The 26,259-nt window shown below is 37.5% G+C and overlaps 1 protein-coding gene across 7 annotated transcripts in view; it reads right to left on the bottom strand.

Moving 5' to 3' along the window:
* Positions 1-26,259, bottom strand: part of NRG3 (neuregulin 3) — a 1,039,823-nt gene that overhangs the window by 499,672 nt on the left and 513,892 nt on the right. The window lies entirely within an intron of this gene.

Genomic DNA, 26,259 nt, shown 5'->3' with positions numbered 1-26,259 from the left:
GCAGGCAGTGGACTCTTCATGCCCATCAGCAGGCTTCTCCTTCCTCCAAGGACCTCACTGTGCTATGAGGTGCACCTTCATCGTATCCTTTCCCTCAGACCCTGCCGCCTGTCCTTTTTACCCTGGGTTGAACTGTATAAAGACAAGAACCCAGACAATTGGTCCTGAGCCCTCTGTAGGATGTCCTTGCTGGGAAAATTGGTCCAGGCAGAGGAGAAGGCTTGAGTTCCTCACTCCCAAGATTTTCCTGAACTTTTCATTTCAGTGATCAATGCCTCTTCGTGGGATAATGGTGACCTAAAAAGTTGTCTCTGCTGGCATTTGGTTCCTGGGGCCTGCAGGGTGGCAATTTTCAGAGCTCCCTACTATTCTTCTGGTAGGTGATGGGCTACGGAGGATGAGCCCAAATGAATGCATTTTAGAATAAAGAGAGAGCAATGTTGTTTTACCATGCAGTTGGTTCAGGTCACCCGACAGTTATGCAGTTTCTACAACATTCCAGACTGGGTGCTAGATTCAGGAGACAGAGAGATAAAAAAAAAAAAGATATCTACCAGAGGAATTAGAGGCTTAATGGAGCACCTCAGAGAGGAATCAGAGAGGTGAAGAGATAATTACAGTCTGGTGTGATTTGCTTTAACAAATGTACAGAAGGTATTGAGAAGGAATGATTACTTCACTCTGGGGGAGATTTCAAAGAGACCCTAATACTGTCTCATGTCTTGAAAAATAGCTTTCTTGGTACCCATAACAACCGAAGCTATTCCAGGGAGAAGTAAATGATAACATCCCACAGCACAGGCTCCCGAGACTCCTAGTTAGGGGTGGGGGTGAGGGTGGGAAGCACAGGGAGACTGTAAAAAGATGAATGTGGGATCAAACCTCCAGAGGATGGCCTCATCAGCTTATGGGACATCAGGACTGAGAAGGACCAAGTGCCAGGCCAGGACGAGCCACTGGTGCTCAGCAGGCAATGAGGCTTCCCAAAGCATTTCCCAGGGCATGTTGTTACTTTCATTGCAGTTGTTTTATTTTATTTTATTTTATTTTTATTTTTTTGGTATCACAACTCTATTTCATCATACTAAATATTACGGTTTCTTTTATTCTAGTTAGGAAATACTGAGCAGAGGTACCAAAATTATATCATTGGAGAGTAAATGGATGCTTACTATGAGGAAACAAAACAAAACAAAACAAAACAAAACATGATAGCAGTTTTCTAAGGTGATTTGCTTATTTCCAAATAAGCAAAGTTCTGGTGTGAGGTGAGGATCCCTCAGGGTCCAGTTTTCAAGGGTTCTAATTCCAGACCTCTGATCATTAGCAGAGGGACTTTGGGCAAGTTACAAAATTACTTTAAGTGTCGGGGTCTCAACTTCCTCAAATATAAATGGGGATAATGTCAACCCCCCAGGAATATTGTAAAAAGTAAATGAAAGTCATGTTGCAAATGTTTTCCCCAGTTTAGTGTGTACCTTTCAATTTTGCCTTATATGTTTCCTGACAAACAGCCTTCTTTTAGCATTTAAGTACCCAAATATACAATTTGCCTTTATAGTTCCCCTCAGGCCTTTTTGTTTAGAATACCATTTCCCTCCTCGAGGTCACAGAAGTATTCACCTGTGTTTTCGGCTTCTTTTGTAGTTCTACTTGATTCACTTGAATGTTTAATCCCTCGGAAACTACATTTGCTAAATGTGAGATGGAAAAAAAGAGGTAGGGGATCCCTGGGTGGCGCAGCGGTTTAGCGCCTGCCTTTGGCCCAGGGCGTGATCCTGGAGACCCGGGATCGAATCCCACGTCGGGCTCCCGGTGCATGGAGCCTGCTTCTCCCTCTGCCTGTGTCTCTGCCTCTCTCTCTCTCTCTCTCTGTGACTATCATAAATAAATAAATAGTTTAAAAAAAAAAAAAGAGGTAACGTGCTTTTCACCTGAAAATGTAGTATTTATCAAGTGATTGAGCCTTTTCTCATTGATTAAAACCACCAGCTCAATCATACTTTATATTTTATACGTGGGGCTTTGTATTTTGTCTCCTTGATCTATTTTTTTTCAAACATTTTGGCATAGTTTTCTTTTTTTTCTTTTTTTTTTTTTTTAGCTTTTTGAGTATCTGCACAGCATATACTACCCTCTGTTTTTTGTTTCCAAAATGTTCTTGTACTGTTTTATTCTTCCTCAGAACCAGTTTTACAAGGGAAGGAAAGTCTTAATTCAAACTCCATAGCAAGAAAAAGAGATGAAAATATTTTCATCACAAATAGATGAAAATACGTAATGCAGATGAAGGACGCCGCACATAACTTCATGCATAGCTGTGAAATAAGATTTCCTTGACCTTCCCCCATTAAGAGTTTGTGACCTGTAGAGAAGATTCCAGAAGAGCCAAGATCTCAGAGGGAGTGAGCCATTAAGGCTCCATTAGCACTGTGGGGACTGCTCCTACATAATAACGGGATCACTGGCGAATGGAATACACAGTGTGATAGTAGGGGCAAAACTGAAGTGGGCCAGACATGAAAGATAATTACTGTGATTTATTGAGCAATGACCATGGGGCAGGCACAGTGCTAAGCTCAGAAAGTGATTATCAGAAAGACCTTTGGGTTCAGAGAGTCCTGGGTTCCAATCCTGATTTTATTCCTCACTGTAAGATATTACAGGTCTACAACATTTCTGTACTGAGTAAGGGACATCACGTGAAAGGTCTTCACTAAGTCTCTAGAGAACATATCCTCTGCAGCTAGTACTTAGAAGCACACTCACATTGAACTCTCATAAAAACTATTTGAGTTTACAACCTTCTCTCTGTTGAATAAATGAGAAAACGGAGGACCAGACAGTTAACTTACTTGAGTTTCAGGCACCTGATTAATATAAAGCCAAGTTCAAGCTAGGTTTTTCTGACCTCAAAGCCTCATGCTTTTACTCTGTGCATTATCTTTCCTACATCCATTCCCATAGCACGGAATACAGGTAACATTTATATGTTGCACATTGGTTTCATTCCACATGGAGCTATTGTTATTTCAGGCAACTCTGTGTGAGGCTTAATTTAGGCAGCTCCCTTAGCTGCTAATTTTTACCTTTGAATTAATGCAATGATTACAGAAGACTATTTTAGGAAGTGACCAGAATTGGTTTGTAGATATGGTGACCAACCACCCTGGTTTGCCCAGACTCCTTGTAACCTGTAATATTTGGCACCATGAGCAGAGTGGGCATATCAGATAGACAGACAGAAGCTCTCGAGAAAAAGGACAGTTCTGAATATAAAAACACCCTTGCTATTTATATGGCCTAGCTTCTCAGCACTCTTTCCAATTTTCTAGGCTGCAGTAAGATAAACAAAATCATTTTTGTACTAATATCAATAATTATTATGATAATGGAGCATCTGTATGGCTCAGTTTGTTAAGCATCCAACCGTCAGTTTCAGCTTAGGTCATGATCTCAAGGTTGTGAGATCGAGTCCTTAGACACTATGACATTTCATAGGGTAAATACATAGGGAAAAAACATTTCATAGGGTATGACATTTCATAGGCTCCACACTCAACATGGAATCCGCTTGAGATTCTTGCCCTCTCCCTCTCCACACCTCCACTTGTGCTTTCTCTCTCTCTCTTTCTCTCTAAATAAATAAATATCTTTAAAAAATAATTATGATAAGAACATTAAAATACTTTAAATCCATGTAGCACTTTAGAGTTAGTTCACATGTTCTTAAATGCATATAATTCCATCTAATGGTAATTACTTGGGACATAGTTAAATTTCCTTCGTTTTTAATATAAGAAACTGAGGCTCAGAGAGGTTAATATCACACAGTATGGTAGAGAAGACTGTCTACCAAAGATTCATGCTCCCCTTTCACAGTACAGAATTGCTTGAACATTCTCAAAACCAAGGAATACATTTCTCAGAACCCTTTGCATCTAAGTGGGGTCACATAACTAACTGATTTCTGGCTAGTGGAATGTGGTTAGAAAGGATGGGGATATCCTCTCCAAACCTGGCCCCAAATCCTCCTCATTTTCTCCTCTTCATTTGATAAAGGATGTTAATCCTCAGGGAGACTTGAAAGCCATTGATGCATGTGAGAGTGCCAAAGATAGAAGGGATGCCATTCTTGAATGAAGACACTACCAAAACGAATACATGCACTCATTATAAGGGGGTCCAGAACTCCAACTGTGGCAGAAAACAAAACAAAACAAAACAAAACAAAACAAAAAAGAAGATGGCTGACCATCAGCACATTTTGATCTAACATTATGAAAAATAATGTGACATCTCAGTCTCAGAGTGGATGGATAAGATGGTTGTTTGGATTTCCTGATCCAAAGTGAAAAAAGAGGATTCTTGCACAGATGCTACACCACAACAAAAACAAATTGGAATTTCAACTTGTAAAGCAAAATACAAGTTACAGATAACAAAACCATAAGGGATAAATTTAACTGAGCAAAATGAAATAAATTCTGTTATAAACCTTTTAAGTCAAAGCCTATAGATGTTCCCTCAGAAGCCCAATGAGTTCTGCAAATGAGTATGTGGTATTCATGGCACAAACCCAGCTGATTCAGCAGATGTAGTGAATATATAATCTGTCATGTTCTGGATGGACAGCCTGACTTCATAGCCATAAACAGAATTATGTCTAACAGCCCAAGGCTAACACCACAAACAATGAAACACACCATTATGAGTTTATAGAACATGGCTGTGAATACTAATAATTACTTCCATCGTCGCCGGGCCATAAATATGATTATTAGACATCAGCGAGGATAATAACTCTGGTTTTGCAAAACATCTTAAAACTGGGGACGCTCACAGGTCTAGTGGGCAGAGCACTGGGAGAGACCATGCTGGATACTGAACAGAAAAAGCATGAAACCTACTTAGACACTATGACATTTCATAGGGTAATATTTTTTGTTCTGAATCATCAAACATAGAAGTCTTTTTAAATCACTTTTTTTTTTTTTTTTTTTTTTTGGTCCCGGATGAAATTCTTCAAAGACAATCACGCAGGTAGGTCTAAGCCGTCGTCACTTTGCATGGCAATGTATAATTCAAGTGGTCGTTGCCTCTTGGGAAGGACTTTCAAAATGTTTGATGCATATACTGCTGAAGCACTATATGGCTCAGAAGCCCAAATGAGAAATCATGTATGCAGTATCTTGAAATAAAATAGACAAGCTGAGGCACACAGAGGAAAGCTGATATATATCACCTGTTAAGATTATTCGGCCGTTGTTATTGATTTTATTTACTTTTGCGGCTATTCCTCTGAGAAGCTAAACAAACTACTTGTTGAGACAAATGCAGGCCTGGCTGCTTTATTTTGTGAAATGGGAAACAAACACCCCAGATCTCCCATGCCATCACTCCTTAGTTTTGTTAAACTGTTTGCATTTATCAGGAGAATTTTCTAATGTTAATATTTGTCTATAGGAATTCACCCTGCTTTTCATATTCACAGGTGATCCTTCATTTCTTTAAATATTTGACAGCTAAATAAATTGTGCTGGGCCTTTCTAGGATTAGGTCTCTACTAATTCAACCAAGACAAGTAATATAATCATTAGGACTGTGGACTTTGGAGCAAGACTGCTGGGGTTCATATCCAGGTTCCAATCTGTGCTATTTGAGTCATCTGGACAAGTTATTTAAACTCACTTAATCTCCTTTCACTTTATGAAATGGGGCTAATAATTTCATCTTCCAAAAGAGTGCCCTGAGAATTGCATGAGTTAAATTGTTTACAGCACTTAGAACACTGTTTGGTACATAGCAAATAGCACCGAACTGTTTGCTATTATATTGCTTTTCATTTTTGTTCCAGGAAGAAAGAGCTAATCAGTAACATGGCTGATAAGGGTTGTAATAGGAAAAAAAATACCTTTCATAACAACTTAAGGATAATGTTGAGTGGAAGAACACTGGTGAGAACACATGGATAAACACAAAGTCACAGTAACTAAGAGAGTGACTGTGTAAAACAAAGTCCTCAGCTGTGCCAGGGCACCTGGTGAGTACCTGATTAGGCCGTCATTACACTGTGATCTCTGTTGGATTGAGTAAGATTTACCAAAAGAAAAAAGTCAATATAGAGCTTGATATATAATTTTGTGTTGACCAAATTAAATCCGTGCTAATTATTCAATCTATAAATGCATTTAAAGTGCATTTTAAAAAATCTACTTAAGCAGAGGACAAGAAAGATTCGACTCCACAAGCTTTATTGGATCTAATAAGTCAAGGTTCTGAGAAGACTCAAAGAAGAGGTTCAATGAATGCTTTCAAATTTCCTCCAGAGGAGGGTGTGGGCAGATTTCTTCAGAAAGTAACAAGCAGGGGAAGAGTCAGAGGCTATAAATCCTAGTTCTATATAGAGTGAATTGAGGTTTCCACCAAGGAGAACTTGTTAGCCAGCTGCCAAGGCCACTCTGTAGAGTCTCTAATTGGTTGGTTGGCTAGAAGGCTGGTCAAGATGACATTTGAGGTTGGTTCCACCCTGGAGAAGCTCTGACTTTACAAACTCTATTGGAAAGTCTTTTCAATTTCCATTATGCCTGTGACATACCCACAAAAACTAAGGAAAGCCCTCTGGAAGATAAAGACCAGCATTCCCCAATGAGACATCCATGAGGATAAATAAGGAGCTTTCTTTACTGCAGGATTTGAGAACTTGCAGTATGCTAATGCATTTTTTAAAAATTTACTAGAGAGGGATGTAATAGTGTTTCTCAAACTTACTTGCTTACAGACCTTTCTATCCCTTTTCTGAAGTCTTCTATAGAGCTGTTGCTCTGAAACCAACAAAAAACACATACACAGAAACCAATTTCATGAAGCTCTTTCCAAATTCATCTTTAGCACCCTATCCTGGAGATCTGTGGAGAATCACCATGGCATCTATCACATCCCTGGGAAATCCTCCACTGTACCTTTTCCTACCAGATCATAAGTTTTTATAACCTTATCTATTATTTTTATCTCTACCCTTTACGATCTCTGATACAGAGAGGGTACTCAAAAACATGTATGTGATTTAAAAAATGAATTGAGTTAAGGCAAGGTTTACCCTGAATTGGGTTGAGCCTGGGACCAGACCCACACCTGATGTGGACCAGTGTGAGAAGATCTTGGTGTGTTGAAGGCATGGCTCCTTGGGATTGGGTCTCTTGGGCCACTCAAGCCCATCTTAGCTGAGATGAATAATCTCATCTTGGAAAATTAAGTTTTTCCTTCATTCAGGCCTTGTGTCACTCATTCACATGGCCAGGAGAAAGGGAAGACTCACTGTGTTGGGCCCCAAGCCAGTGCAGGGCTGAGTATAAAGAGAACTGGCCCGACTCTTCTCAATCTCATGGGCTCTTCTTGATATTAGCTCACTTCCTGTCCTTACAAAATGTTCAACAGGTAAGCACTCCTCACTTTGGGGATCCCAGTTCAACTCACACATCCCCTTAGAAAGCCTCCTGTACTCTCAGGGCAGTCGCTGCTGCCTGGCCTCAGCTCACAACACCATCCAGGAGTACTGCCCCAAACAGCTCCAGTTCCTTGGCTGCCCGGGTCTCACCAAGTCTGTGCTTGGGAGTAAGACACCAAAAGTATGCTGGCTGCAGTTCCCAGTGCTTCTCACAGTCTTGCTACTTTCCCTACTAACTCAGGGTCCGAGGTTATTACACACTGAATAACACAGGATGGATTTGTGTTTCTCAGCATTCTTGAGAAACTATAGATCTAAGGCTTTGCAGTTGACTTTCAGGGTAGACACCAGAGCTCAACAGAGTTTTTGGTTCCTCTGATGGTATAGTTAGGATATATATCAGTAAAAACGTGTAATGAAAGTTGAAGACAACTTATTTTTTAAAAAGTCATCATTACATTGGGGTGCCTTAGATGGTTGAGCATCTAAGTCTTGATTTTGGCTCAGGTCACAATCTCGGAGTCCTAGGAGCAAGCCCCCTCATTGGGCTCCCCACTCAGCAGGAAGTCTACATGGGGATTTTTCTGTCTCTCCCTCTGTCCCTCTCCTCCACTTGTGTGCATGTGCTTGCTTTCTCTCTAAAATAAATAAATAAATCTTAAAAAAATAAAATGATAAAGTCATCACTAAAATATTGCAATGATATCACTTACATGGGAAACCTAAAATAGTCAAACTTTGTAAAAACAGAGAGTAGAACAGTGGTCACCAGGAGCTAGGGGTATGGGGAGAGGAACAGAAGAGATGCAGTTTAAGAATACAAACTGGTAACTGGCAGATGAATAAGTCCTGGAGATCTAATGCACAGTACATTGGGTATAAACAACAATACTGTATTATACACATCAAACTTGCTAAGAGATCTTCATTATTTCCACCACAAAAAAATGATAATTACATGACATGATAGATGCATTAGCTAATGACACAAAGGTAATCATATTGCAATATATAAGTGTATGAAATCAGCATGTTGTACACCTTAAACTTCTACAATGGTACATGTCAATTATGTCTCAATTAAAAAAAAATAAAGTTGTCATTAGCAGGACCCAGAAGGAAACCACTTTATAAAAAATCTTTAAAAAAAATAAAATAAAAAATAAAACACAAACAGGCTTTAGGTGTCCTGAACATAAATAGTAGATCCCTTTATGTTTTTCTTCTTTAAGAATTAAATTTATTCCAACCACAAAAATATGTTAACATCTAAAGACAGGAGCCCCTCAAAGTCAAGGCTCATGTTTACTCACTGCATGCTCACTTCCTGGTTCACAGAAAATACTCTGTAAATGTATATGAAGAACTGAGCATGTGGAATTTCAAAAACTATTTTTTAAATGCACATATCTTATAACCCTGTCCAGAGTTTTCTTCTTCATTAAACTGCAGCTTTTCTAGAGGCTGCACAAAGGAAGGGAGCAACTGTGGGTGAATATTTCTTGGAAAATAATGCATGCTACACTCCTTGCTAGAAAATTATGATATATATTCCACTTGTCAAATGTTGATAATGTTTCCAAGGATAGGTTATAACCCCTGTGGATATTCCCAAGCACTGTCTGCAACCCCTCTGCAGCTTTCATTCCTCAGGGATGCAAAGTACTTAGGGACATTCTCAGGTAAAGTACACCCTCCTTGGATGCTGCCTCTATTTGGGGCTAAAGGAGATGCTCTTATCAATACAGTCATCATGCACCTCTCCAATAAACTCTATCTTCTCATCAATCAACACTTAAAAGATATGACACCACTGTATTTATTAAAAGGAACTCTATATAAGGCAAGTTTTACAGAGAGTGGGAATGGGGGTCTATGAGACTGAGTGTGACAAGAAGACCGGCCATTCATATTTGCATGCAGAAGGCCTTAGAACTTTCCAATACTCACTGGACAGTTCTCTATTCACCAGATGTAGAGGGATCTTGAGCTCTCTTGACACAGAGTTCCTGGACATTTTAAAGTTCTATCACATTTTTGTAATTTTCAACCCAAAAGCTTTTTAGAGAGCAACACAATTGTGTTTGTGGTCACACAGAATACAAAGATAGGGCAGATATCTTTTTCTTATCAAAGGGGTGTGTGTGTGTGTGTGTGTGTGTGTGTGTGTGTGTGTGTGTAGGGAGTAGGAAAAACAAATGCATATAACATGTTAAGTCCTAACTTACCTAGAAAAGTGACATTTAAAAACGCTCATGAAATTTCTGGAATCCAGCTGTACACCCCGATCAATTCACTCACTTAGTCATTCCTTAGATAATTATTAAACATCCACTTTGTGCTCACACTGTACTATTTTAAAATCCATGGTGGCTGCCCTCAGGGAAGATAGTTCACAGGCATGTCAATGAGAAAGATGCCTAAGCAGATATTGGAGTTCAGTTGGGCAAATGTGAATGTAGATTTATTAATAAAGAACATTCAGAGCACAAGGAGCCGAGTGACTTTATCAGTCTGGAATGTGAAGATTTTCTCAGAGGTGCTGACATTAAGCTGGGCTGTGAACAGAAGAGTCAGAGGTAGCCATGGGAAGAAGAGTGGGGCCCCAGACCAAAGGACAATGACCGAAAAGGCTTGGTATCAAAAGTGAGGGTGTAGTTTCAGGAACGGTGCTAATGTGAGCAAGGATTTTAACCCCACCTTAAGTACCTGAGTGTTGATGCCCATATAGGCTTATCAGAGTTGGGCAAGTTGGGGTCCCATCACAGCGTAGTTTGAAAATAAAGCTAAGGATGAACTTTTTCTATACTCAGTAGAAAACATTACTGATTGTAGGGACATGAGACATTTTAGTCAGTCCATGCTGGTGGCCATATGGAGAATGCATTGGAGAGATCCAAAGCAGTGAAACAGACGTTACAGAGGTTTAGATGTGATTTGCCAGGTCTTTGGCCTGAAACAGAGAGGCTGGAGAGAAGAAGCTGGCCCTCAGGTGCACAGCAAAGAGATACGATCAACCAGTCTTGGTGTCTGAGTGATACTGTGGGTGGGAAGGAGGGAGGAACCTAAAATATTTCCACACTTTTGGTGGGAGAGACTACTTGGATAGCCACACCAACCACCAAACCTGGGGATGCAGTAGGAGGAAGAAATTTAATGAGAAAGACACTGTTAGTTCAGAGAAAGTAAGATCCGTGAGAAGGCATGTTCATTACACCCTTCTCTAGACAGATCTACGACACAAGTGACAGTTTAACATCCCGCCTTCATCCCGCCTGAGTAAAGCTCAGAGGTATATCTCATTTGTCTAATACATGCATGCGCGCACGCACACACACACACACACACACACAAATTAGATTATTGTGAATTCATTTAAGAGATATACACAATGTTGTGATTTCCTATCATCTTCTTCAAATATTTAGTTTCTTAAAGGCACCTGTCCTGGCCGACCCCCCAGTTGATACCTACATATGTGTCTAGAAGGCATACAAACAGTTTGGTGTCATCTGCAACTTAGTTCAAACAATGGGAGTTGGTTATGTAATGAAGAATGTGTAAGGCCACAAAGAAAATTGCCCTGGGGACATCTAGCAAGAAGAATGTGCTAAAGAGAAAAGGGAACTTCGGCCATCCAAGTGTATTGTACACTGGAATTAGATAGAAGGTAATAATTACCTTCTTAACTACCTCCATAACATGGCTTTTGAAACTAAATTAAAGGCTTTATTCTCCTTAAATATTTGGTCAGACTACATAGAATTTATTATTTCTAATGTTACATGCATTCAGATCACTGCTTATGCAAATCCATCCTTGTTGGTCCTGCACCAAGTAATTTTACAAAGATTCTGATAATAACATCAGTTCAAAAATTTGACTGGTAGCACTCTTCTTTCTAAACTTTTGGAAGGCAAAATGCATTTAGATGCATGAAAACAGAAGTGATGTTCCAATTACCTTTTATTTTCTTGCAATATTTTAATATTAAAGTATTTTAATATTTCTTACAATATATTTTCCATATAATCTTTTCTGCTTCCATGTTCTTTTTTTTTTTAATTTTTTTTTTTTTTTTTTTTTTTTGCTTCCATGTTCTGAACATGCCTTGGGGCTTTCACACCTGTCTTTCCTTTTCTTCTGCCTTGAAATTTTTTTTAAATTTATTTTTATTTTTTTAAAAGATTTATTTATTCATGAGAGACACACAGAGAGAGGCAGAGACACAGGCAGAGGGAGAAGCAGGCTCCCTGGGGGGATCCCAAGGTGGGACTCGATCCCAGGACCCCGGGATCATGCCCTGAGCCCAAGGCAGACGCTTAACCACTGAGTCACCCAGGTGGTCCCTTGAAAACTTTTTCAGTAGCTCTTCTCAAGTCTGGTACCATCTCATTGATTCATCTTCATCAGGCAGGCCTGCCCAGCACGCCCGACCCAGGAGGCTCTCCCTTTACCTCTGCCACCATCCTGCACCTTATTATGTTTATCTTCTTCACAGTACTAATCACAAGTTAAAATTGTCTATTAGTTGTCAGTTGACTGTCTCATCCCCCAGACTATAGCTCACAAATTCCTTTGAACTTCTTGTTTCTTTAACCACATCAGAATAGTTTTTGAGAGAGTGAACATGTTAATTTATCAGGGGTAGCAAAATAGTGATTTTCTATTATTTCTTTCAATTATTAGCTGGAATGCTTTTATATAGAAAAGGGGAGATAAATCTTGATTTTTTTGTTTGTTTGTCTTCCTTATCAGTGTTGAAGATAATGAATGTATTCTATATTACCTTCCAAAGATGACCAACTCACTTTTTTTCCCCATAATGAAACCACCATGGGTGGAGTCTACATTTCTAAAATCTTGGTGATCTGACAGGGGTGAATTGGCCCCGATAAAGAGCACTGATCCAGAGCTCAGACACTGTCTCTTTCCTGAAGCCTTTTTAGTTCTAATCATCCTCAGATACTCCTGGGTTTATTCTTCTGCATCTATTTTTCTATCTTTTGGAATAAAAGAGAGAGGCACTTAAGAACATGAGTTGCAGTAGAAGAGAAAACAGAGTTTAATTCTACAAACTGTGGGTTCTTGACCAAGTTACTAAAGTTCTTGGAGTCTTGGTTATTCCACCTGAAAAAAAACTGTTGTCAAAAGGATTGATGTGATAATTGGTATAAACCACTTATCAGGTGCATGACACTGTATGTTCTCAAAACATGCTAATCAACACTATTGTAATTGTTCATGAGTCTAGCATTCCAATGGATAATGAACTTAAAGGTAAGAGATGTAATTATTCATTTTCTTAACCATGTAGAACAATGTTAAGTGTCCAATAAATATTTATTACATGAATGACAACCTAATTTCCCCAGGCTGGTGGTTTTGTCCTAGGCTATTCATCACCTATAATAGTGCTATGTCAAGTGGGGTGTCATGGAGGGAAAAACCCAAGAGCACCCACTGAATCCTAAAACATCACAGGCGTTTCCTACAGCTAGTACGCTCTCTCTCTCTCTCTCTCATCTTTTCTTTTTTATTCCTCTCAGGTCTACAAATATGCTGTCTGAAGTTCAGGCTGTGATCTATAACCCCAGCTTTTCTGAGTATCATATTCAAATGTAAATGTCAGGGATATATGTAAAAGTCAAAGGGATTCCACACTATCTACTGAAAGCTCCTCAGGTGATTTATTATTCTGGTGACTTGTCTCCTTCTAAGTAAACACACACACACTGAGCCAAATTACATCAATTTCTGGTTCAGCTAGAACTCCAAAACCCAGCTGGCTGAAACAGGCCAGTTAGATGTCACTTCAATGCAACTTCGATGCGCATCCGTTCTACATGTGCCTTATGTCATTGGAAATTCACAAGGAAATATAATCTTTGATATTTGATGGCCCCCACCTGAGGTCTTTGCTCTCAGTTTCTGATAAAATAAATTCCAGCTCTTTTTTTTTAATATTTTATTTATTTATTCATGAGAGACACAGAGAAGGAGAGAGGCAGAGACACAGGCAGAGGGAGAAGCAGGCTCCATACAGGGAGCCCAACGTGGGACCCAATCCCGGGTATCCAGGATCAGCCCTGGGCTGAAGGCGGCGCTAAACTGCTGAGCCACCCGGGCTGCCCAAATTCCAGCTCTTGAAGCTCCTGAAGACTGATGATTTTTCCCTCATGGATAACACCAACTTTTGAAACTGAAGCCAAACCCAAGAGTATGGAGACTGTGCTATACCACTCTCCTGATTCCTGTCAGGGAACTGTGGCCACCTTAGTATCTCCTCAGCAGCTTTGACTTATCATGACCTCCCCTGAATCTAGTCCTTTGTTCAAGCTATTGACCATATTTAGAACCTTCTCTCTACTCTACATTCATCCTTGCATCGTGAACTCCTACTGACACTTGAAATCCTGGATAAATGCCATTTCTCTGTGAAGGCATGCTCAGCTCCTCAGGCCAGCCCATAGCACCCTCATAGCCCGTGCTACAGTTCATACCTTTATCTGTTCCCATGACTGTTGGATTCAGGCCTACTTGCCTCCTTTCATGTGCATCTCCATAATGTGGGGACAAAGACTCTTGTTTCCTATTGTAGAACTACTGTCACTATCACAGAGTCAGCATCAGGAAATATTTGTGGAAAGAATGATGAACGAAAATGTAAAGTAGTCAAGGGAAGGTAGTTCACGTGCCTCGATTATTTAAGGATGCTGGCAGCAGTTAGTGAATGGAAACACATCATCTCACCTTGACTAACAAGGAGGTAGCACTGCATCCTTAAAATGTAGAAATGGGGACTCAGAGAAGTCATTTGTTTGCAACACAATAGCAATCTCTCCAAAAGAGGTATGAGAGCTAAATTCTCCAACCAGGAAAAAGAAGAATATTGCTAGGACAGGAGCCCTACCTTTATGACTAAAATGGGCATGGATCTTCAAAGTGTAGTAAGCAGCCTCATTGGCATGTGTGGTCAGTCTTGGCTGTTGACTGTGTGTGATCCTGACAAAATAATGAAGGATTGATTCCCTTTTTCTGAGAACCACTAAAATAAGTTCATTGCTTTCCTCATTTCCTACCTGTTAGGAATATACCACATTTGGGTTTCTCGGTCTAAAATCCCATTTCACCTTTCTTTTTTTTACTTTTTATTTTTTATTATCACTATTAACTTATTGTTAGTTTTAAGAAGAAATAAACTAACTTTACATGTTAAATCCTCTTTGAGCTGCAAAATAGACTAACTTTACATTTTAAATACTCTTTGAGGAATTTTATGTGGCTTTCCCTCCAGTTTTGTTGAGATATAAATGTCAAATAAAAAATATATATATATATATTTAGGGGTGCCTTGGCTCAGCTGGTGAAGTGTCTGACTCTTGATTTTGGCTCAGGTCATAATCTTAGAGTTGTGGGATCGAGCCCCACTTCAGGCTCCATTCTGAACACTGGGCCTGCTTGAGATGCTTTCACTCCCTCTCCCTAGGCCCCTCCTCCTGCTCACATGCTCTTGCTTTCTCAATCAATCATTCAAATCTTAAAAATTTATATATATTTAAGGTGTACAACTGATATTTTGATATATGTGTACCTGGTGAAATAATCCCCAGAATGAAGCTAATTTAATATATTAGTCACATCACCTAGTTTGTGGGTTTTTTTTTTGTTTGTTTGTTTGTTTTGGTGGTAAGAATGCTTAAGATTTACCCTCTGAGCAAATTTAAAGTATGCAATACAGTGTAATTAACTGTACTTTCAACTCTTGTACATTCAATCTCCAGAATGTATTCATCTCGCAAAGCTTGAAAGTTTGTACCCCTGACCATCTCATGATGGTGAACCCCTCTACCCCACTCCCCCAGCCCCTGACAACCACCACTCCACTCTTGATTCTGTGAGTTTAAATTTTGATTTCACATACAAGGGAGATCACGCAGTATTTGTCTTCCTATCTCTAGTTTATTTCACTTATTATAACATCCTCAAGGTGTATCCATGTTGTCACAAATGCCAGAATTTTCCTCTTTCTTAAGGTTGAATAATAGTACATTTACCTATTCATCCAGTGACCGATATTTAGGTTGTTTTCATATCTTGGCTATTGGCAAATAATGATACAATGAACATAAGTGTGCAGAACACCACTGAAGATCCTGTTTTCAATTCTTTTGGATCTATACCCAGGAGTGGGATTGCTGGATCATATGATAGTTCTATTTTTAATTTTGTGAGGAAACTTCATGCTATACCTGTTTACTTTCCTATCAACAGTGCACAAGTATTCCCTTTTCTCCACATTCTCGCCAACACATCTTTTGTCTTTTTGATAATAGCGATTCTGAGCGAGGTGATAACTTGTGGTCTTGATTTGCATTTGCCTAATGATTAGCGATGCTAAAAACTTATTATATAACTACTGGCCATCTGTAAGTCCTCTTTTGGAAACGTCTGCTCAGATCCTTTGCCATTTTTAAACATGTTTTGTTTTCTTGCAACTGATCTGTATGAATTCCTTACATATTTTGGATATTAACCCCTTTTAGATATATGGTTTGCAAGTGTTTCCTCCCATTCCACAGGCTCCCTTCTTACCCTGATGACTGTTTCCTGTGCTGTGCAGAAGAATCTTTTTATTTTGATGCAATCCTACTTGTCTAATTTTTCCTTTTGCTGCCTGTGCTTTTAGTGTTATATGCCCCCCAAAAAAATCATTGCTAAGAGCATTGTCAAGAGTTTTCCCTAATTTTTTGGAGCTTTATAGTCTCAGGGATGATATTTACGTGTTTAATCCATTTTGAGTTCATTCTTGTGTATGATGTCATATAAAGGTTCAATTTTCATTCCTTTGCATGTGGATATCCAGTTTTCCTGTGCCATTTATTGAAGTGACTATCCTTTCCCCTTAATGTGTTGTTGGCACCTTTGCCAAAGATCAGTTGACTGTAAATGTGTGGATTTATCTCTGGGCTCTCCATTTTGACCTGTTAGTCTAATATTTGCTTTTAAGCCAGGGCCATTATGTTTTGGTTATTGTAGTTTTGTGATATATTTTGAGATCTAGAAGTGTGATGGCTCCAGCTTATTCTTCTTGCTCAAGACTGCTCTGACTATTGAGGGTCCTTATAGTTATATATGAATTTTAGGATTTTCTTTTCTATTTCTATAAAGAATGCCACTGGTATTTTCATAGGAATTGCACTGATTTTTTTTAATTTTTATTTATTTATTTATGATAGTCACACAGAAAGAGAGAGAGGCAGAGACACAGGCAGAGGGAGAAGCAGGCTGCATGCACCAGGAGCCCGACGTGGGATTCGATCCCGGGTCTCCAGGATCGCGCCCTGGGCCAAAGGCAGGCACCAAACCGCTGCGCCACCCAGGGATCCCGGAATTGCACTGATTATATAGATCATTTGGAGGTAATATGGACATTTTAACTACAGTAATTCTCCCAATCATCTCTTCTTGATGAAGACTTGCCAGGATCCTCCTCCAACTCCCACAGTATTGACCAACAGTATGTAGAGAAACAGATACTTTTAAAAACCCAAAGAATAATTTCTACAAAATTTATTTTGTTTATTTTTTTTAAAGATTTTATTTATTTATTCATGAGAGACACAAGAGAGAGAAGCAGAGACACAGGCAGAGGGAGAAGCAGGCTCCATGCAGGGAGCTAGACGTGGGACTCCATCCCATGTCTCCAGGATCACGCCCTGGGCTGAAGATGGTGCTAAACTGCTGAGCCACCAGGGCTGCCCAATTATACAAAATATAACACATTAAGACATGAATTCAATTTGCATAGGTGGTATTCAGATGGCAGCAATGAAACATTAATATACATGGGAAGGATTTCACAGTATTACAGCACCTGCTTCATCATGGTGAAGACCTCCTCATTTACCCTACAGAACCATGAGAGTCAATGAACTGTCCCCTTATAGAAAGTACTGACATTTAGAAAACTTTTTAAAACCTGTAAAAATGGAGGTTCAGGGAGGTTATGTGACTATCAAGTTCACAGAAATAGTAAATAGCAGAACCTAGATTTGATGCCAAATCCAATGTTGTTTTTACTGCAATCCAGTTGATCAATAAATCCTCTTCCCTCAACTAACAGTTACCAGGACTGGAATCAGCTACTAACACCATCTTCTCTGAGATCCTTCCCATGTATATTAATGCTTCATTGCTTCCATCTGAATACCACCTATGCAAATTGAATTCATATTTTAATTTTTTTTATTTATTTATGATAGGCACACAGTGAGAGAGAGAGAGAAGCAGAGACACAGGCAGAGGGAGAAGCAGGCTCCATGCACCAGGAGCCTGACGTGGGATTCGATCCCGGATCTCCAGGATCGCGCCCTGGGCCAAAGGCAGGCGCCAAACCGCTGCGCCACCCAGGGATCCTGAATTCATATTTTAATGTGTTAAATTTTGTATAATTTATTATTTGGGTTTTTAAAAGTATCATCTATTTCTCTATATGATCTTGGTCAAGTATTCTTTTGGTGGGTCTTATTCCTTGATCTTCAGCATAATAACCAGTGTTTAGGTAAAAATATTACTTCTGAGAGTCCACAAAATTGCTCCAGGATTTAAACCTTGCTAAGGAAGAAAGATTAACGGCTAATCTGCTGTGCCTAAGGAAATTCACAAATTTCTAAATCCAAAGGGATTTGTTCTGCATTTATATGACCAGAAGTCACATTCCTTTCTGGGAAAAAATCCAGAATATGTGCACATTTTCTACATTTAAGCTGACTCAGCAAGCAATTTACTATAGTCAGCAATGACCACAGTAAACAATAAAAATGCCATTTTAATCACTCTCGAAATTTAAAATACATTTGCAACAGAGGCTTAATAATTACAGTAGACAATATGGAAAAGCAAAGTGCTTATTGTAAGCTAATATATGATCTCTTGTGCTAAGTGTTTAGCACATTAATTTTATAACTGCAGAAGCAATAATTGTAATCATTTGCCAAGGGATCTATCGTCTTGCAGCCGCTTGAATTATAGGTAAATCAATTACATTGGTTCAAAGCTGATTCAAGCATTTAGGAAAAGGTAGCATCTCTATAAAGGTTGCACAGTTATTTTTAAGCAAGATCACAGATAAAGACATTGGTCACACATAATTGCCTCTGAATACCAATTATTTTAACAAACACGTTTCACTCCAAAACTTCCAAGACAAAGCAAGCATTAATATAAATTACAATAGAACAGGAGGAGAATTAGGGAAAAAAAGAAAACTAACATTAATGAACGAAAAGCTATAACAAAAGTCAAAAATATAAAATTAAATAAAACTGAAAGAGGGCTCTTTGAGAAATAACAAAACAGGTAAACTCTAGAAAGGGTGATTATTTAAATAATAAGAGAAGCAAACATGCACATCATACATGATAAATGGACATGTAACAAGATAGACAAAAGAGATATTCATGAAAATAATAAAAATATTATGGATACCTTTGTAGTGTATGATTTAAAAATCTAGAGGAAAAAGATAGTTTCAAACAGAATATAATGTCCTAAAATTGGCTGCCAAAATGGCACGAAACCTAAACAGTCCAATGATCACAGAAAAGATTGGAAAGAATCAGTTGCCTATCATTAAAAAGTGGCCCAAGACCCAAATGTTTTCCCAGATGCATTCTACTAACCTGAATATAAAAGATGACATCTACTTATATAAATAATACTAAACAACTGAATAATATGGAAGGTTATAAAACTTATTTTATGAAACTAAAAAAAAAAACCCTCAATATCCAAATCTAATAAACATAATGCAAAAAGAACAACATATCGATTACTTGTATATATGTATATACAATTCAAATGAAATACTGGCTATTTGATATTGGCCATAGTAACATGTTCCAAGATATGTCTCCTGAGGTCAGGGAAATACAGGCAAAAATAAAACTACAGAGGTCACATTAAAATGAAACATTTCTGCACAGCAAAAGAAACAACAAACTAAAAGGCAACCTACTGCACAGGAGAAGATATTTGCAAATGATATATCTGATAAAGGGTTAATATCCAAAATAAATAAATATTGCAACTCAATACCCCAAAAACAACAATCCAATTAAAAAACAGCAGAAGACATGAATAGACATTTCTCCAAAGACATCCAGATTGTCATAAAAAGATGTTCAACAGAACTCATCATCAGGGTTGCAAGTCAAAACTATAATGAGATATCACCTCACAGCTGTCAGGATGGCTAAAATAAACAACACAAGAAAGAAGTGTTAGGATGTGTTAAAAAAGGAATCCTTGTGCACTATTGGTAGAAATGCAAACTGGTGCAGCCACTATGGAAAACAGTATGAAGATTCCTCAAAAAATTAAAATAGAGCTACCGTATGAACTAAAAATTGCACTACTCGTTATTAACTCAAAAATTAAAGACATTAATTCACAGGGATACAGGCACCCCTAGGTTTATAGCAGCATTATCTACAATAGTCAGATTATGGAAACATTCCAAGTGTCCACTGACGGATGAATGGCTAAAATAGATGTGGCAAATACACATGATAGAATATTATTCAGCCATAAAAAAAGAATGAAATCTTGCCATTTGCAGTGACATGGGTGGACTTAGAGAGTACTATGCTAAGCAAAATAACTCAGTCAAAGAAAGACAAATACCATATGAATTCACTCATATGTGGAATTTAAGAAACAAAACACATGAGAAAAGGAAAAATAGAGAAAAAGGGAGAGAAAGACAGAGACAGAGACAGAGAAACCACCTAACAGACTCACACACTGATGGTTTCCAGAAAGGAAGTGAGTAAGGGGATGGGGATCAAAGACTATATGTATCATAAAATAATAATAAAAAGAAAAAGAAAAAAAAGTGAATCCATAGTATATTAAAAGAATAAAACATGATGGCCAACCCTATAAACTCTATAGCCATAATTAAGCAAATATTAAGTATATTAAATGAGAACAACCAAGAGGCAATTAACAAAATTAGCAGTTATTCATAATTAGAGTAAAAAGCAAAATAATAAAATTCTAAGATGACAAACAGGGAAGGAATGCTCACTCTCAACCAACAGTTAGTGTTATTATGAGAATTTTAACTAATGCAATAGGACAAGTAAAATAAATAAGTATAAATATCCCATAAGAAGAATATAAGTAAACTTTACTTAGAGATATGATGATTTATCTGGAAAATAGTAGAAATTACTAAACAGTTTAAAAATTCCTAAGAGAACTTGGTAAGATGTGCAAATTATAAATATTGGAGGGAAATTTTATTTAAAATAGTGATCCTCCTCTCAAAAAAATAAAGATAAATTTAATAAGAAAGTTGAAGAATATAATTTTCTTTGAAAAACTATAAAATCTATTAAAATAATAAAAAAATGAGCAAATAAAGTACATTTTATGAAGGAGACCATACCATAAATCATTTTCCCATATTAATGTATAGATACAATGAGATTTCAAACAAAATCTCAATTTAAAAAGAAGTCAACAGACAATAAATGACTGTCATATATGTAGAAGAAGAAATACCTGAGAGTAGGCAAGAAAATTTTGAGAAAGAAGAAAAATGAGGGACACATTTTTATTGGATTTTTATTATTGTTTCTTTTTTTCTTTTTCTTTCTTTCGTGTGTGTGTGTGTGTGTGTGTGTGTGTGAACTTAACACTTAACATGGGGCTTGAACTCATGATCTTGAGATCAAGAGGTGCATGCTTGAGTGAGCCAGTAAGGTTCCTCTTTCTCTTGGATTTTAAGACATTAAACAACTACTGCAATCAAAATAGGATATTCACATAGGGATGAATAAGTGGCCTAAAGAAAGAAATAGAAATTTCAGAATCGAATGCAAATGGATATTAGAACACAATATATTAAAAAATGATTTAATTCAGCAGAAAAAAACATTTCATAAGTGTTGGTATAATTGGCTAGGTGTGTAAAAGAAATAAAGCTAGAACCTTACCACAAGCCACATACAAAAATAAATTCCCAATATATTATATAATTGTATATGACTGTATTTAAAAATAAAATGTCAAATATATGAGAAGTAAATGTATGAGATTTTAGTGTAAACCTGGAATGGGTGACAGATTCTAAATCAGGAATGAAGTTTGAAAAGCCATAGGGAACGGAGATAGCAACACTGACTATATAATAATATTTGATAAAGGACTTGAACCCAGAATATATAAAAAGTTCTTATATCAACAATAAAAAGACAAATAATCCAATTAAAAATTAGCTAAGGATTTAAATAGACATTCCTCCAAGGAAAATACACAAATGGCATACAGCACATGAAAATGTGCTAAACATCATCAAACATTAAGGAAATGCTCATGAAAACCATTTTACATCCAATAGGATGATTAATATCTAATAGGCAGACAGCAGCAAGTGTTGATAAGGATGTGGAGACATTGAGCCTCTCACACTTTGCTGGTGTACTTGAGATTATACAGCTACTTTAAAAAAAGTTTGGCAGTTCTTCAAAATGATAAACACCGAGTGATCATATGACTCAGCAATTCCACTCCTGGGTATATGCCCCAAAGAAATGAAAATCTATGTCCATGTAAAAACTCACTCACAAATGTTCATAGAAGCATTATTCACCATAGCCACAAAGTGGACACAACCGAAATGTCCATCAGCGGATGAACAAATAAAATTTGGTGTATCTATACAATGGATTGTTACTCATAAAAATTAATGAACTATTTTTTTATTTTTATTTATTTATTTTTTAAATTAATGAACTATCTATCTCTGCCAAAATATGAATGAAACTTGTAAACATTGTTAATTTAAGAATCCAGACACAAAAGGCCATATATTGTGTGCTCCCCCTGATATGAAATGCCCAGATTAGGCAAATCCATAGATATGGAAGGTAGATTTGTGGTTGCCAGGGCATGATGGGAAAATGTAAAGTGACTGCTAATAGATACGAGGTTTTTTTGGGGGGGAAATGAAAATATTCTGAAATTAGAGAGTGGCGGGTGGTTGTGTACCACTCTGTGAATATAATGAAAACCTCAAATTGTCCACTTTAAAAGGGATAAATTCTATGGTATGTGACTTTTATCTCAATAAAACTCTTAAAAGATAGACTAACAATAAGCACCACCATGATTTCAGAACAGTAGTCACGGTGTATCTATGGTTCTCCACACATATAGGATACAGAGAAAAAAATGACATTTTGGTAAAATTAAGAAAATTTTAATGTTCACTATAAGTTTTGGCTCAGTCAAATGATGTGTCAGTTAGAGTTTTGACATTTTCCAGAATGAGCCAAGGATACCAAGAATATGTTAATATACCACCAATTACATACCCTATTTTTTTTTAAGATTTTATTTATTTATTCATGACAGAGAGAGAGAGAGAGAGGCAGAGACACAGGCAGAGGGAGAAGCAGGCTCCATGCAGGGAGCCCGACGTGGGACTCGATCCTGGGTCTCCAGGATCACACCCTGGGCTGAAGGTGGCAGCCAAACCGCTGGGCCACAGGGGCTGCCCCCAATTACATATTCTAAATTCAATGACAATACATATAGCTCAGTTCTCTTTTGGCAATCATCCTCTAAATGTAAGTATGACAACATATAAAAAATAATTTAAACCACCCAGAGTGACTTGGTGACTCAGTTAAGTGTCCAATTCTTGAATTAAGCTTAGCTCATGATCTCAGGGTGGAGAGACTGAGCCCAGTTGGGCTCCATGGTGAGCATGGAGCCTGCTTAAGATTCTTTTACTCCCTCTCCTTTTGCCCCTCCCCCTCCAGCTCATGGTCATGGGCATGCCCTCTCTCTCTCAAAATAATTATAATAGTAATAATACCATCATTATTATTATTACATACAAAATAATTATTATTGTGATATATAAAAAATTAGTATAATATAGTGATAAATATTAATGATATATAATTATAATTATTAAAATGATATATAATATAGTAATATATAATTAATATAGTTATATATGTCAGTTATATATGATTATTATAGATGATTATCCTAGTTATATATAATAAATATATACTGATATATGATAATAATACTGATATATGATAATATACTAATATACTGATATATGATAATATAATAATAATTACTATTATTTTTAAGCTATATGTGATTATTATATATAATTATCCTAGTTCTATACAATAAATATATACTGATATATGATATATGATAATAATACTGATATATAATATACTGATATATGATAATATAATAATAATAATTATTTTTCTTAAGCTAACATGCTACCAGATTATTGACTGATGGAATCTGTCAACTTATTAATAAAATGATTTTAAGACAGTATAAATTCATGATATTAAATTAAATACAGTGCTACACTGACACTTAGTTCATGTTATTTTTAGACATTAGAAAAACATTAGTAAATGTTAAGCCATCATCTCTTTCTAGAAATTGATTCTTAGTCTGTGATTGTGCTCTATTTTCTTTGAACACAATTGTATTGATGTGCACGAACTCTTCACCTAGAATTTAAAAATTGTCATATATCAAAAAACACCCATATGCAGCTAACATTAAATATAGCTCAAATACATGGGCTAAGAGAACAGAAAACTGTATTTACATATGAAGTCTCTCTTCAAATTACCAAAAACCCATATATAATTTATATGATTCACATACTCAGTTTAGTTAGAGCAGAGAACATACTTATTCAGGACATGGGCCATTTTCACCAAATTCTGGCTGCAAACCTGCCATTTTTAATTGACAGTTTTTACCCAAGCAGAGAAAATAATTTACCACATAGCAAAGCTGACTTAAACATCTACTTCTTCCAAAAATTATAGCAGATTGGAAACTCTACCATTCCAGCATACTCTGGGGATTACCACTGGCACAGCTGAATTCCAATTTGCAAACAATAATTCAGGGAAACCAGGCCGTATGTTACCGGTCACTGCTGGCAACTGCCTTCGCTCTGAGGTAGCATGCAACACGCCTGATTCACAATCAATACTAAATATTTAAGAAGGGAAAGAGGATCTTTTTTTGCTATCATCCATAAAATCATTTTCTGAAGTGTATAGAGCAGAACACTAGGGCCCAATTGTTCTAACAACTAGAAAACAACAACAGCAGGAAACTCTGACAGGGGCTTCCACAGTCAGAGAGATTCGAGAACTAGCACCCACCAGGGTCCAGCCTTGTGACGTCATAATGCAGATGAGCACATTACAAGGTCTCAAATTCACCCTGGCAGGAATCCTGTTTAAGCTTGCTTAACTCAGCTTCTATCACTAATTTTTTTTTTCTTTCTCTTTTCCTCTCTCTTTTTCCAAAACACACATAGAAAAGATCTTTGAAAATCTTAAGTGATGTCTGACTCAGGATAGGCAAAAATAAACACCTGCTGATTGAATAAACAACACTTCCACAACGCTTAAACAAGTGCACTGAAGGTGCAGGTGTCTAATTGAAGAACGACACCAACCGAAGATCCTCTGCAGCACTGTTGTTGGCCAAAGAATCACGTATAACCTCTAAATCATTATATCCTCAAAAGCAAATGTGGCTGAAATTCCTTGTGGTGCTCGGGCAAGCTATATAGGCACCGCTTGATAGATTGGTTAATGCTTTCCTTGTACACATTTGAAGTCAAAATGACAGGAGTCGAAATGACATATTCAGATGGAACCCAGTTTCTAGGAGGGTGCTACACATCCTTTTCCACAAAGCTTAAAGGTGCTTCAAACAGGCTTTCCTGTTTGAAAGCCACACCAATGCCACGAAACATTACCCACGGGTAGCTGGGGACAGGTATAGAATGGGCATGCTCTCACTAATGTACAGGACCAAGTAGACACAGAACTAGGACACAGCACTGCCCTTAATACCATCCTCACTTCTGGCCATGAACATTAAAAAAAAATAATAAGCAGAATGATAAAACCCCAAGTGGTGCTGAATAAGCACTACAGAAGCATTTGGGAAATCCAATTTTTACAGGTGGACAGCGTCCAGCAATTCAGTTCTATATCTGCTGGTGGGTGATCCAGATTTCTTATATAATTGTCCTTTTTTTGGGGGGGGGGGTAACTAAGTACAAAGACTTCAATTATTTGCCATTCAGGCCAGCCCCACAAGCCTCTGTATGTCAGGCAAAGATTACATCATTGTTGCCACATGGCCTTCTCTGTTCCCTTCTATGTAATGATAATGTCGACTTGTCCTGACACAGCATCTGAACTGATTTTCTTCTTCTTCAGCCTGGTCTCTGAGTCCTTCATACGTGTCATGTCAGAATCAAAAGCATCATTTAACTGAAATGGGAAGCATAATTTTACGCGAGGTTTCAGAGCTTTGGGAAATGACAATAGGAGATGCAGGTGTTATTATATATTTTATTTTATTTGCATGTGATAGAACTAGTGAAAGTGTGGATTTATTTATTTATTTATTTATTAATTTATTTATTTATTTATTTATTTTTTACATACAGTAGTACTCAGTTTTTCAGTGTAGAACTTTATGGGTTTTAACACATGCAAACATCCTTGTGGCTACCATCACAAACAGGATAAGAGACAATCTCAACACCACAAAGAATTCTTTCAGGCTGTTCCTTTAACAACTGCACCCTCCCCCAGTGCTAACCCCTAGCAATCTCTGAACTGTCTCTTGCATTTTCAGCATGTTATAAATGGAATCCCTGGGTATTTAATACGGCTACTCTCACTTAGATTCATCCAGAATGTACATGTCGA

Source organism: Canis lupus, chromosome 4 (assembly GCF_003254725.2).
Source record: "Canis lupus dingo isolate Sandy chromosome 4, ASM325472v2, whole genome shotgun sequence".
NCBI classification, from domain to species: Eukaryota; Metazoa; Chordata; class Mammalia; order Carnivora; family Canidae; genus Canis; species Canis lupus.
Note: the sequence above shows the minus strand (reverse complement) of the source record. Positions and strands in the feature narration are given on the sequence as shown.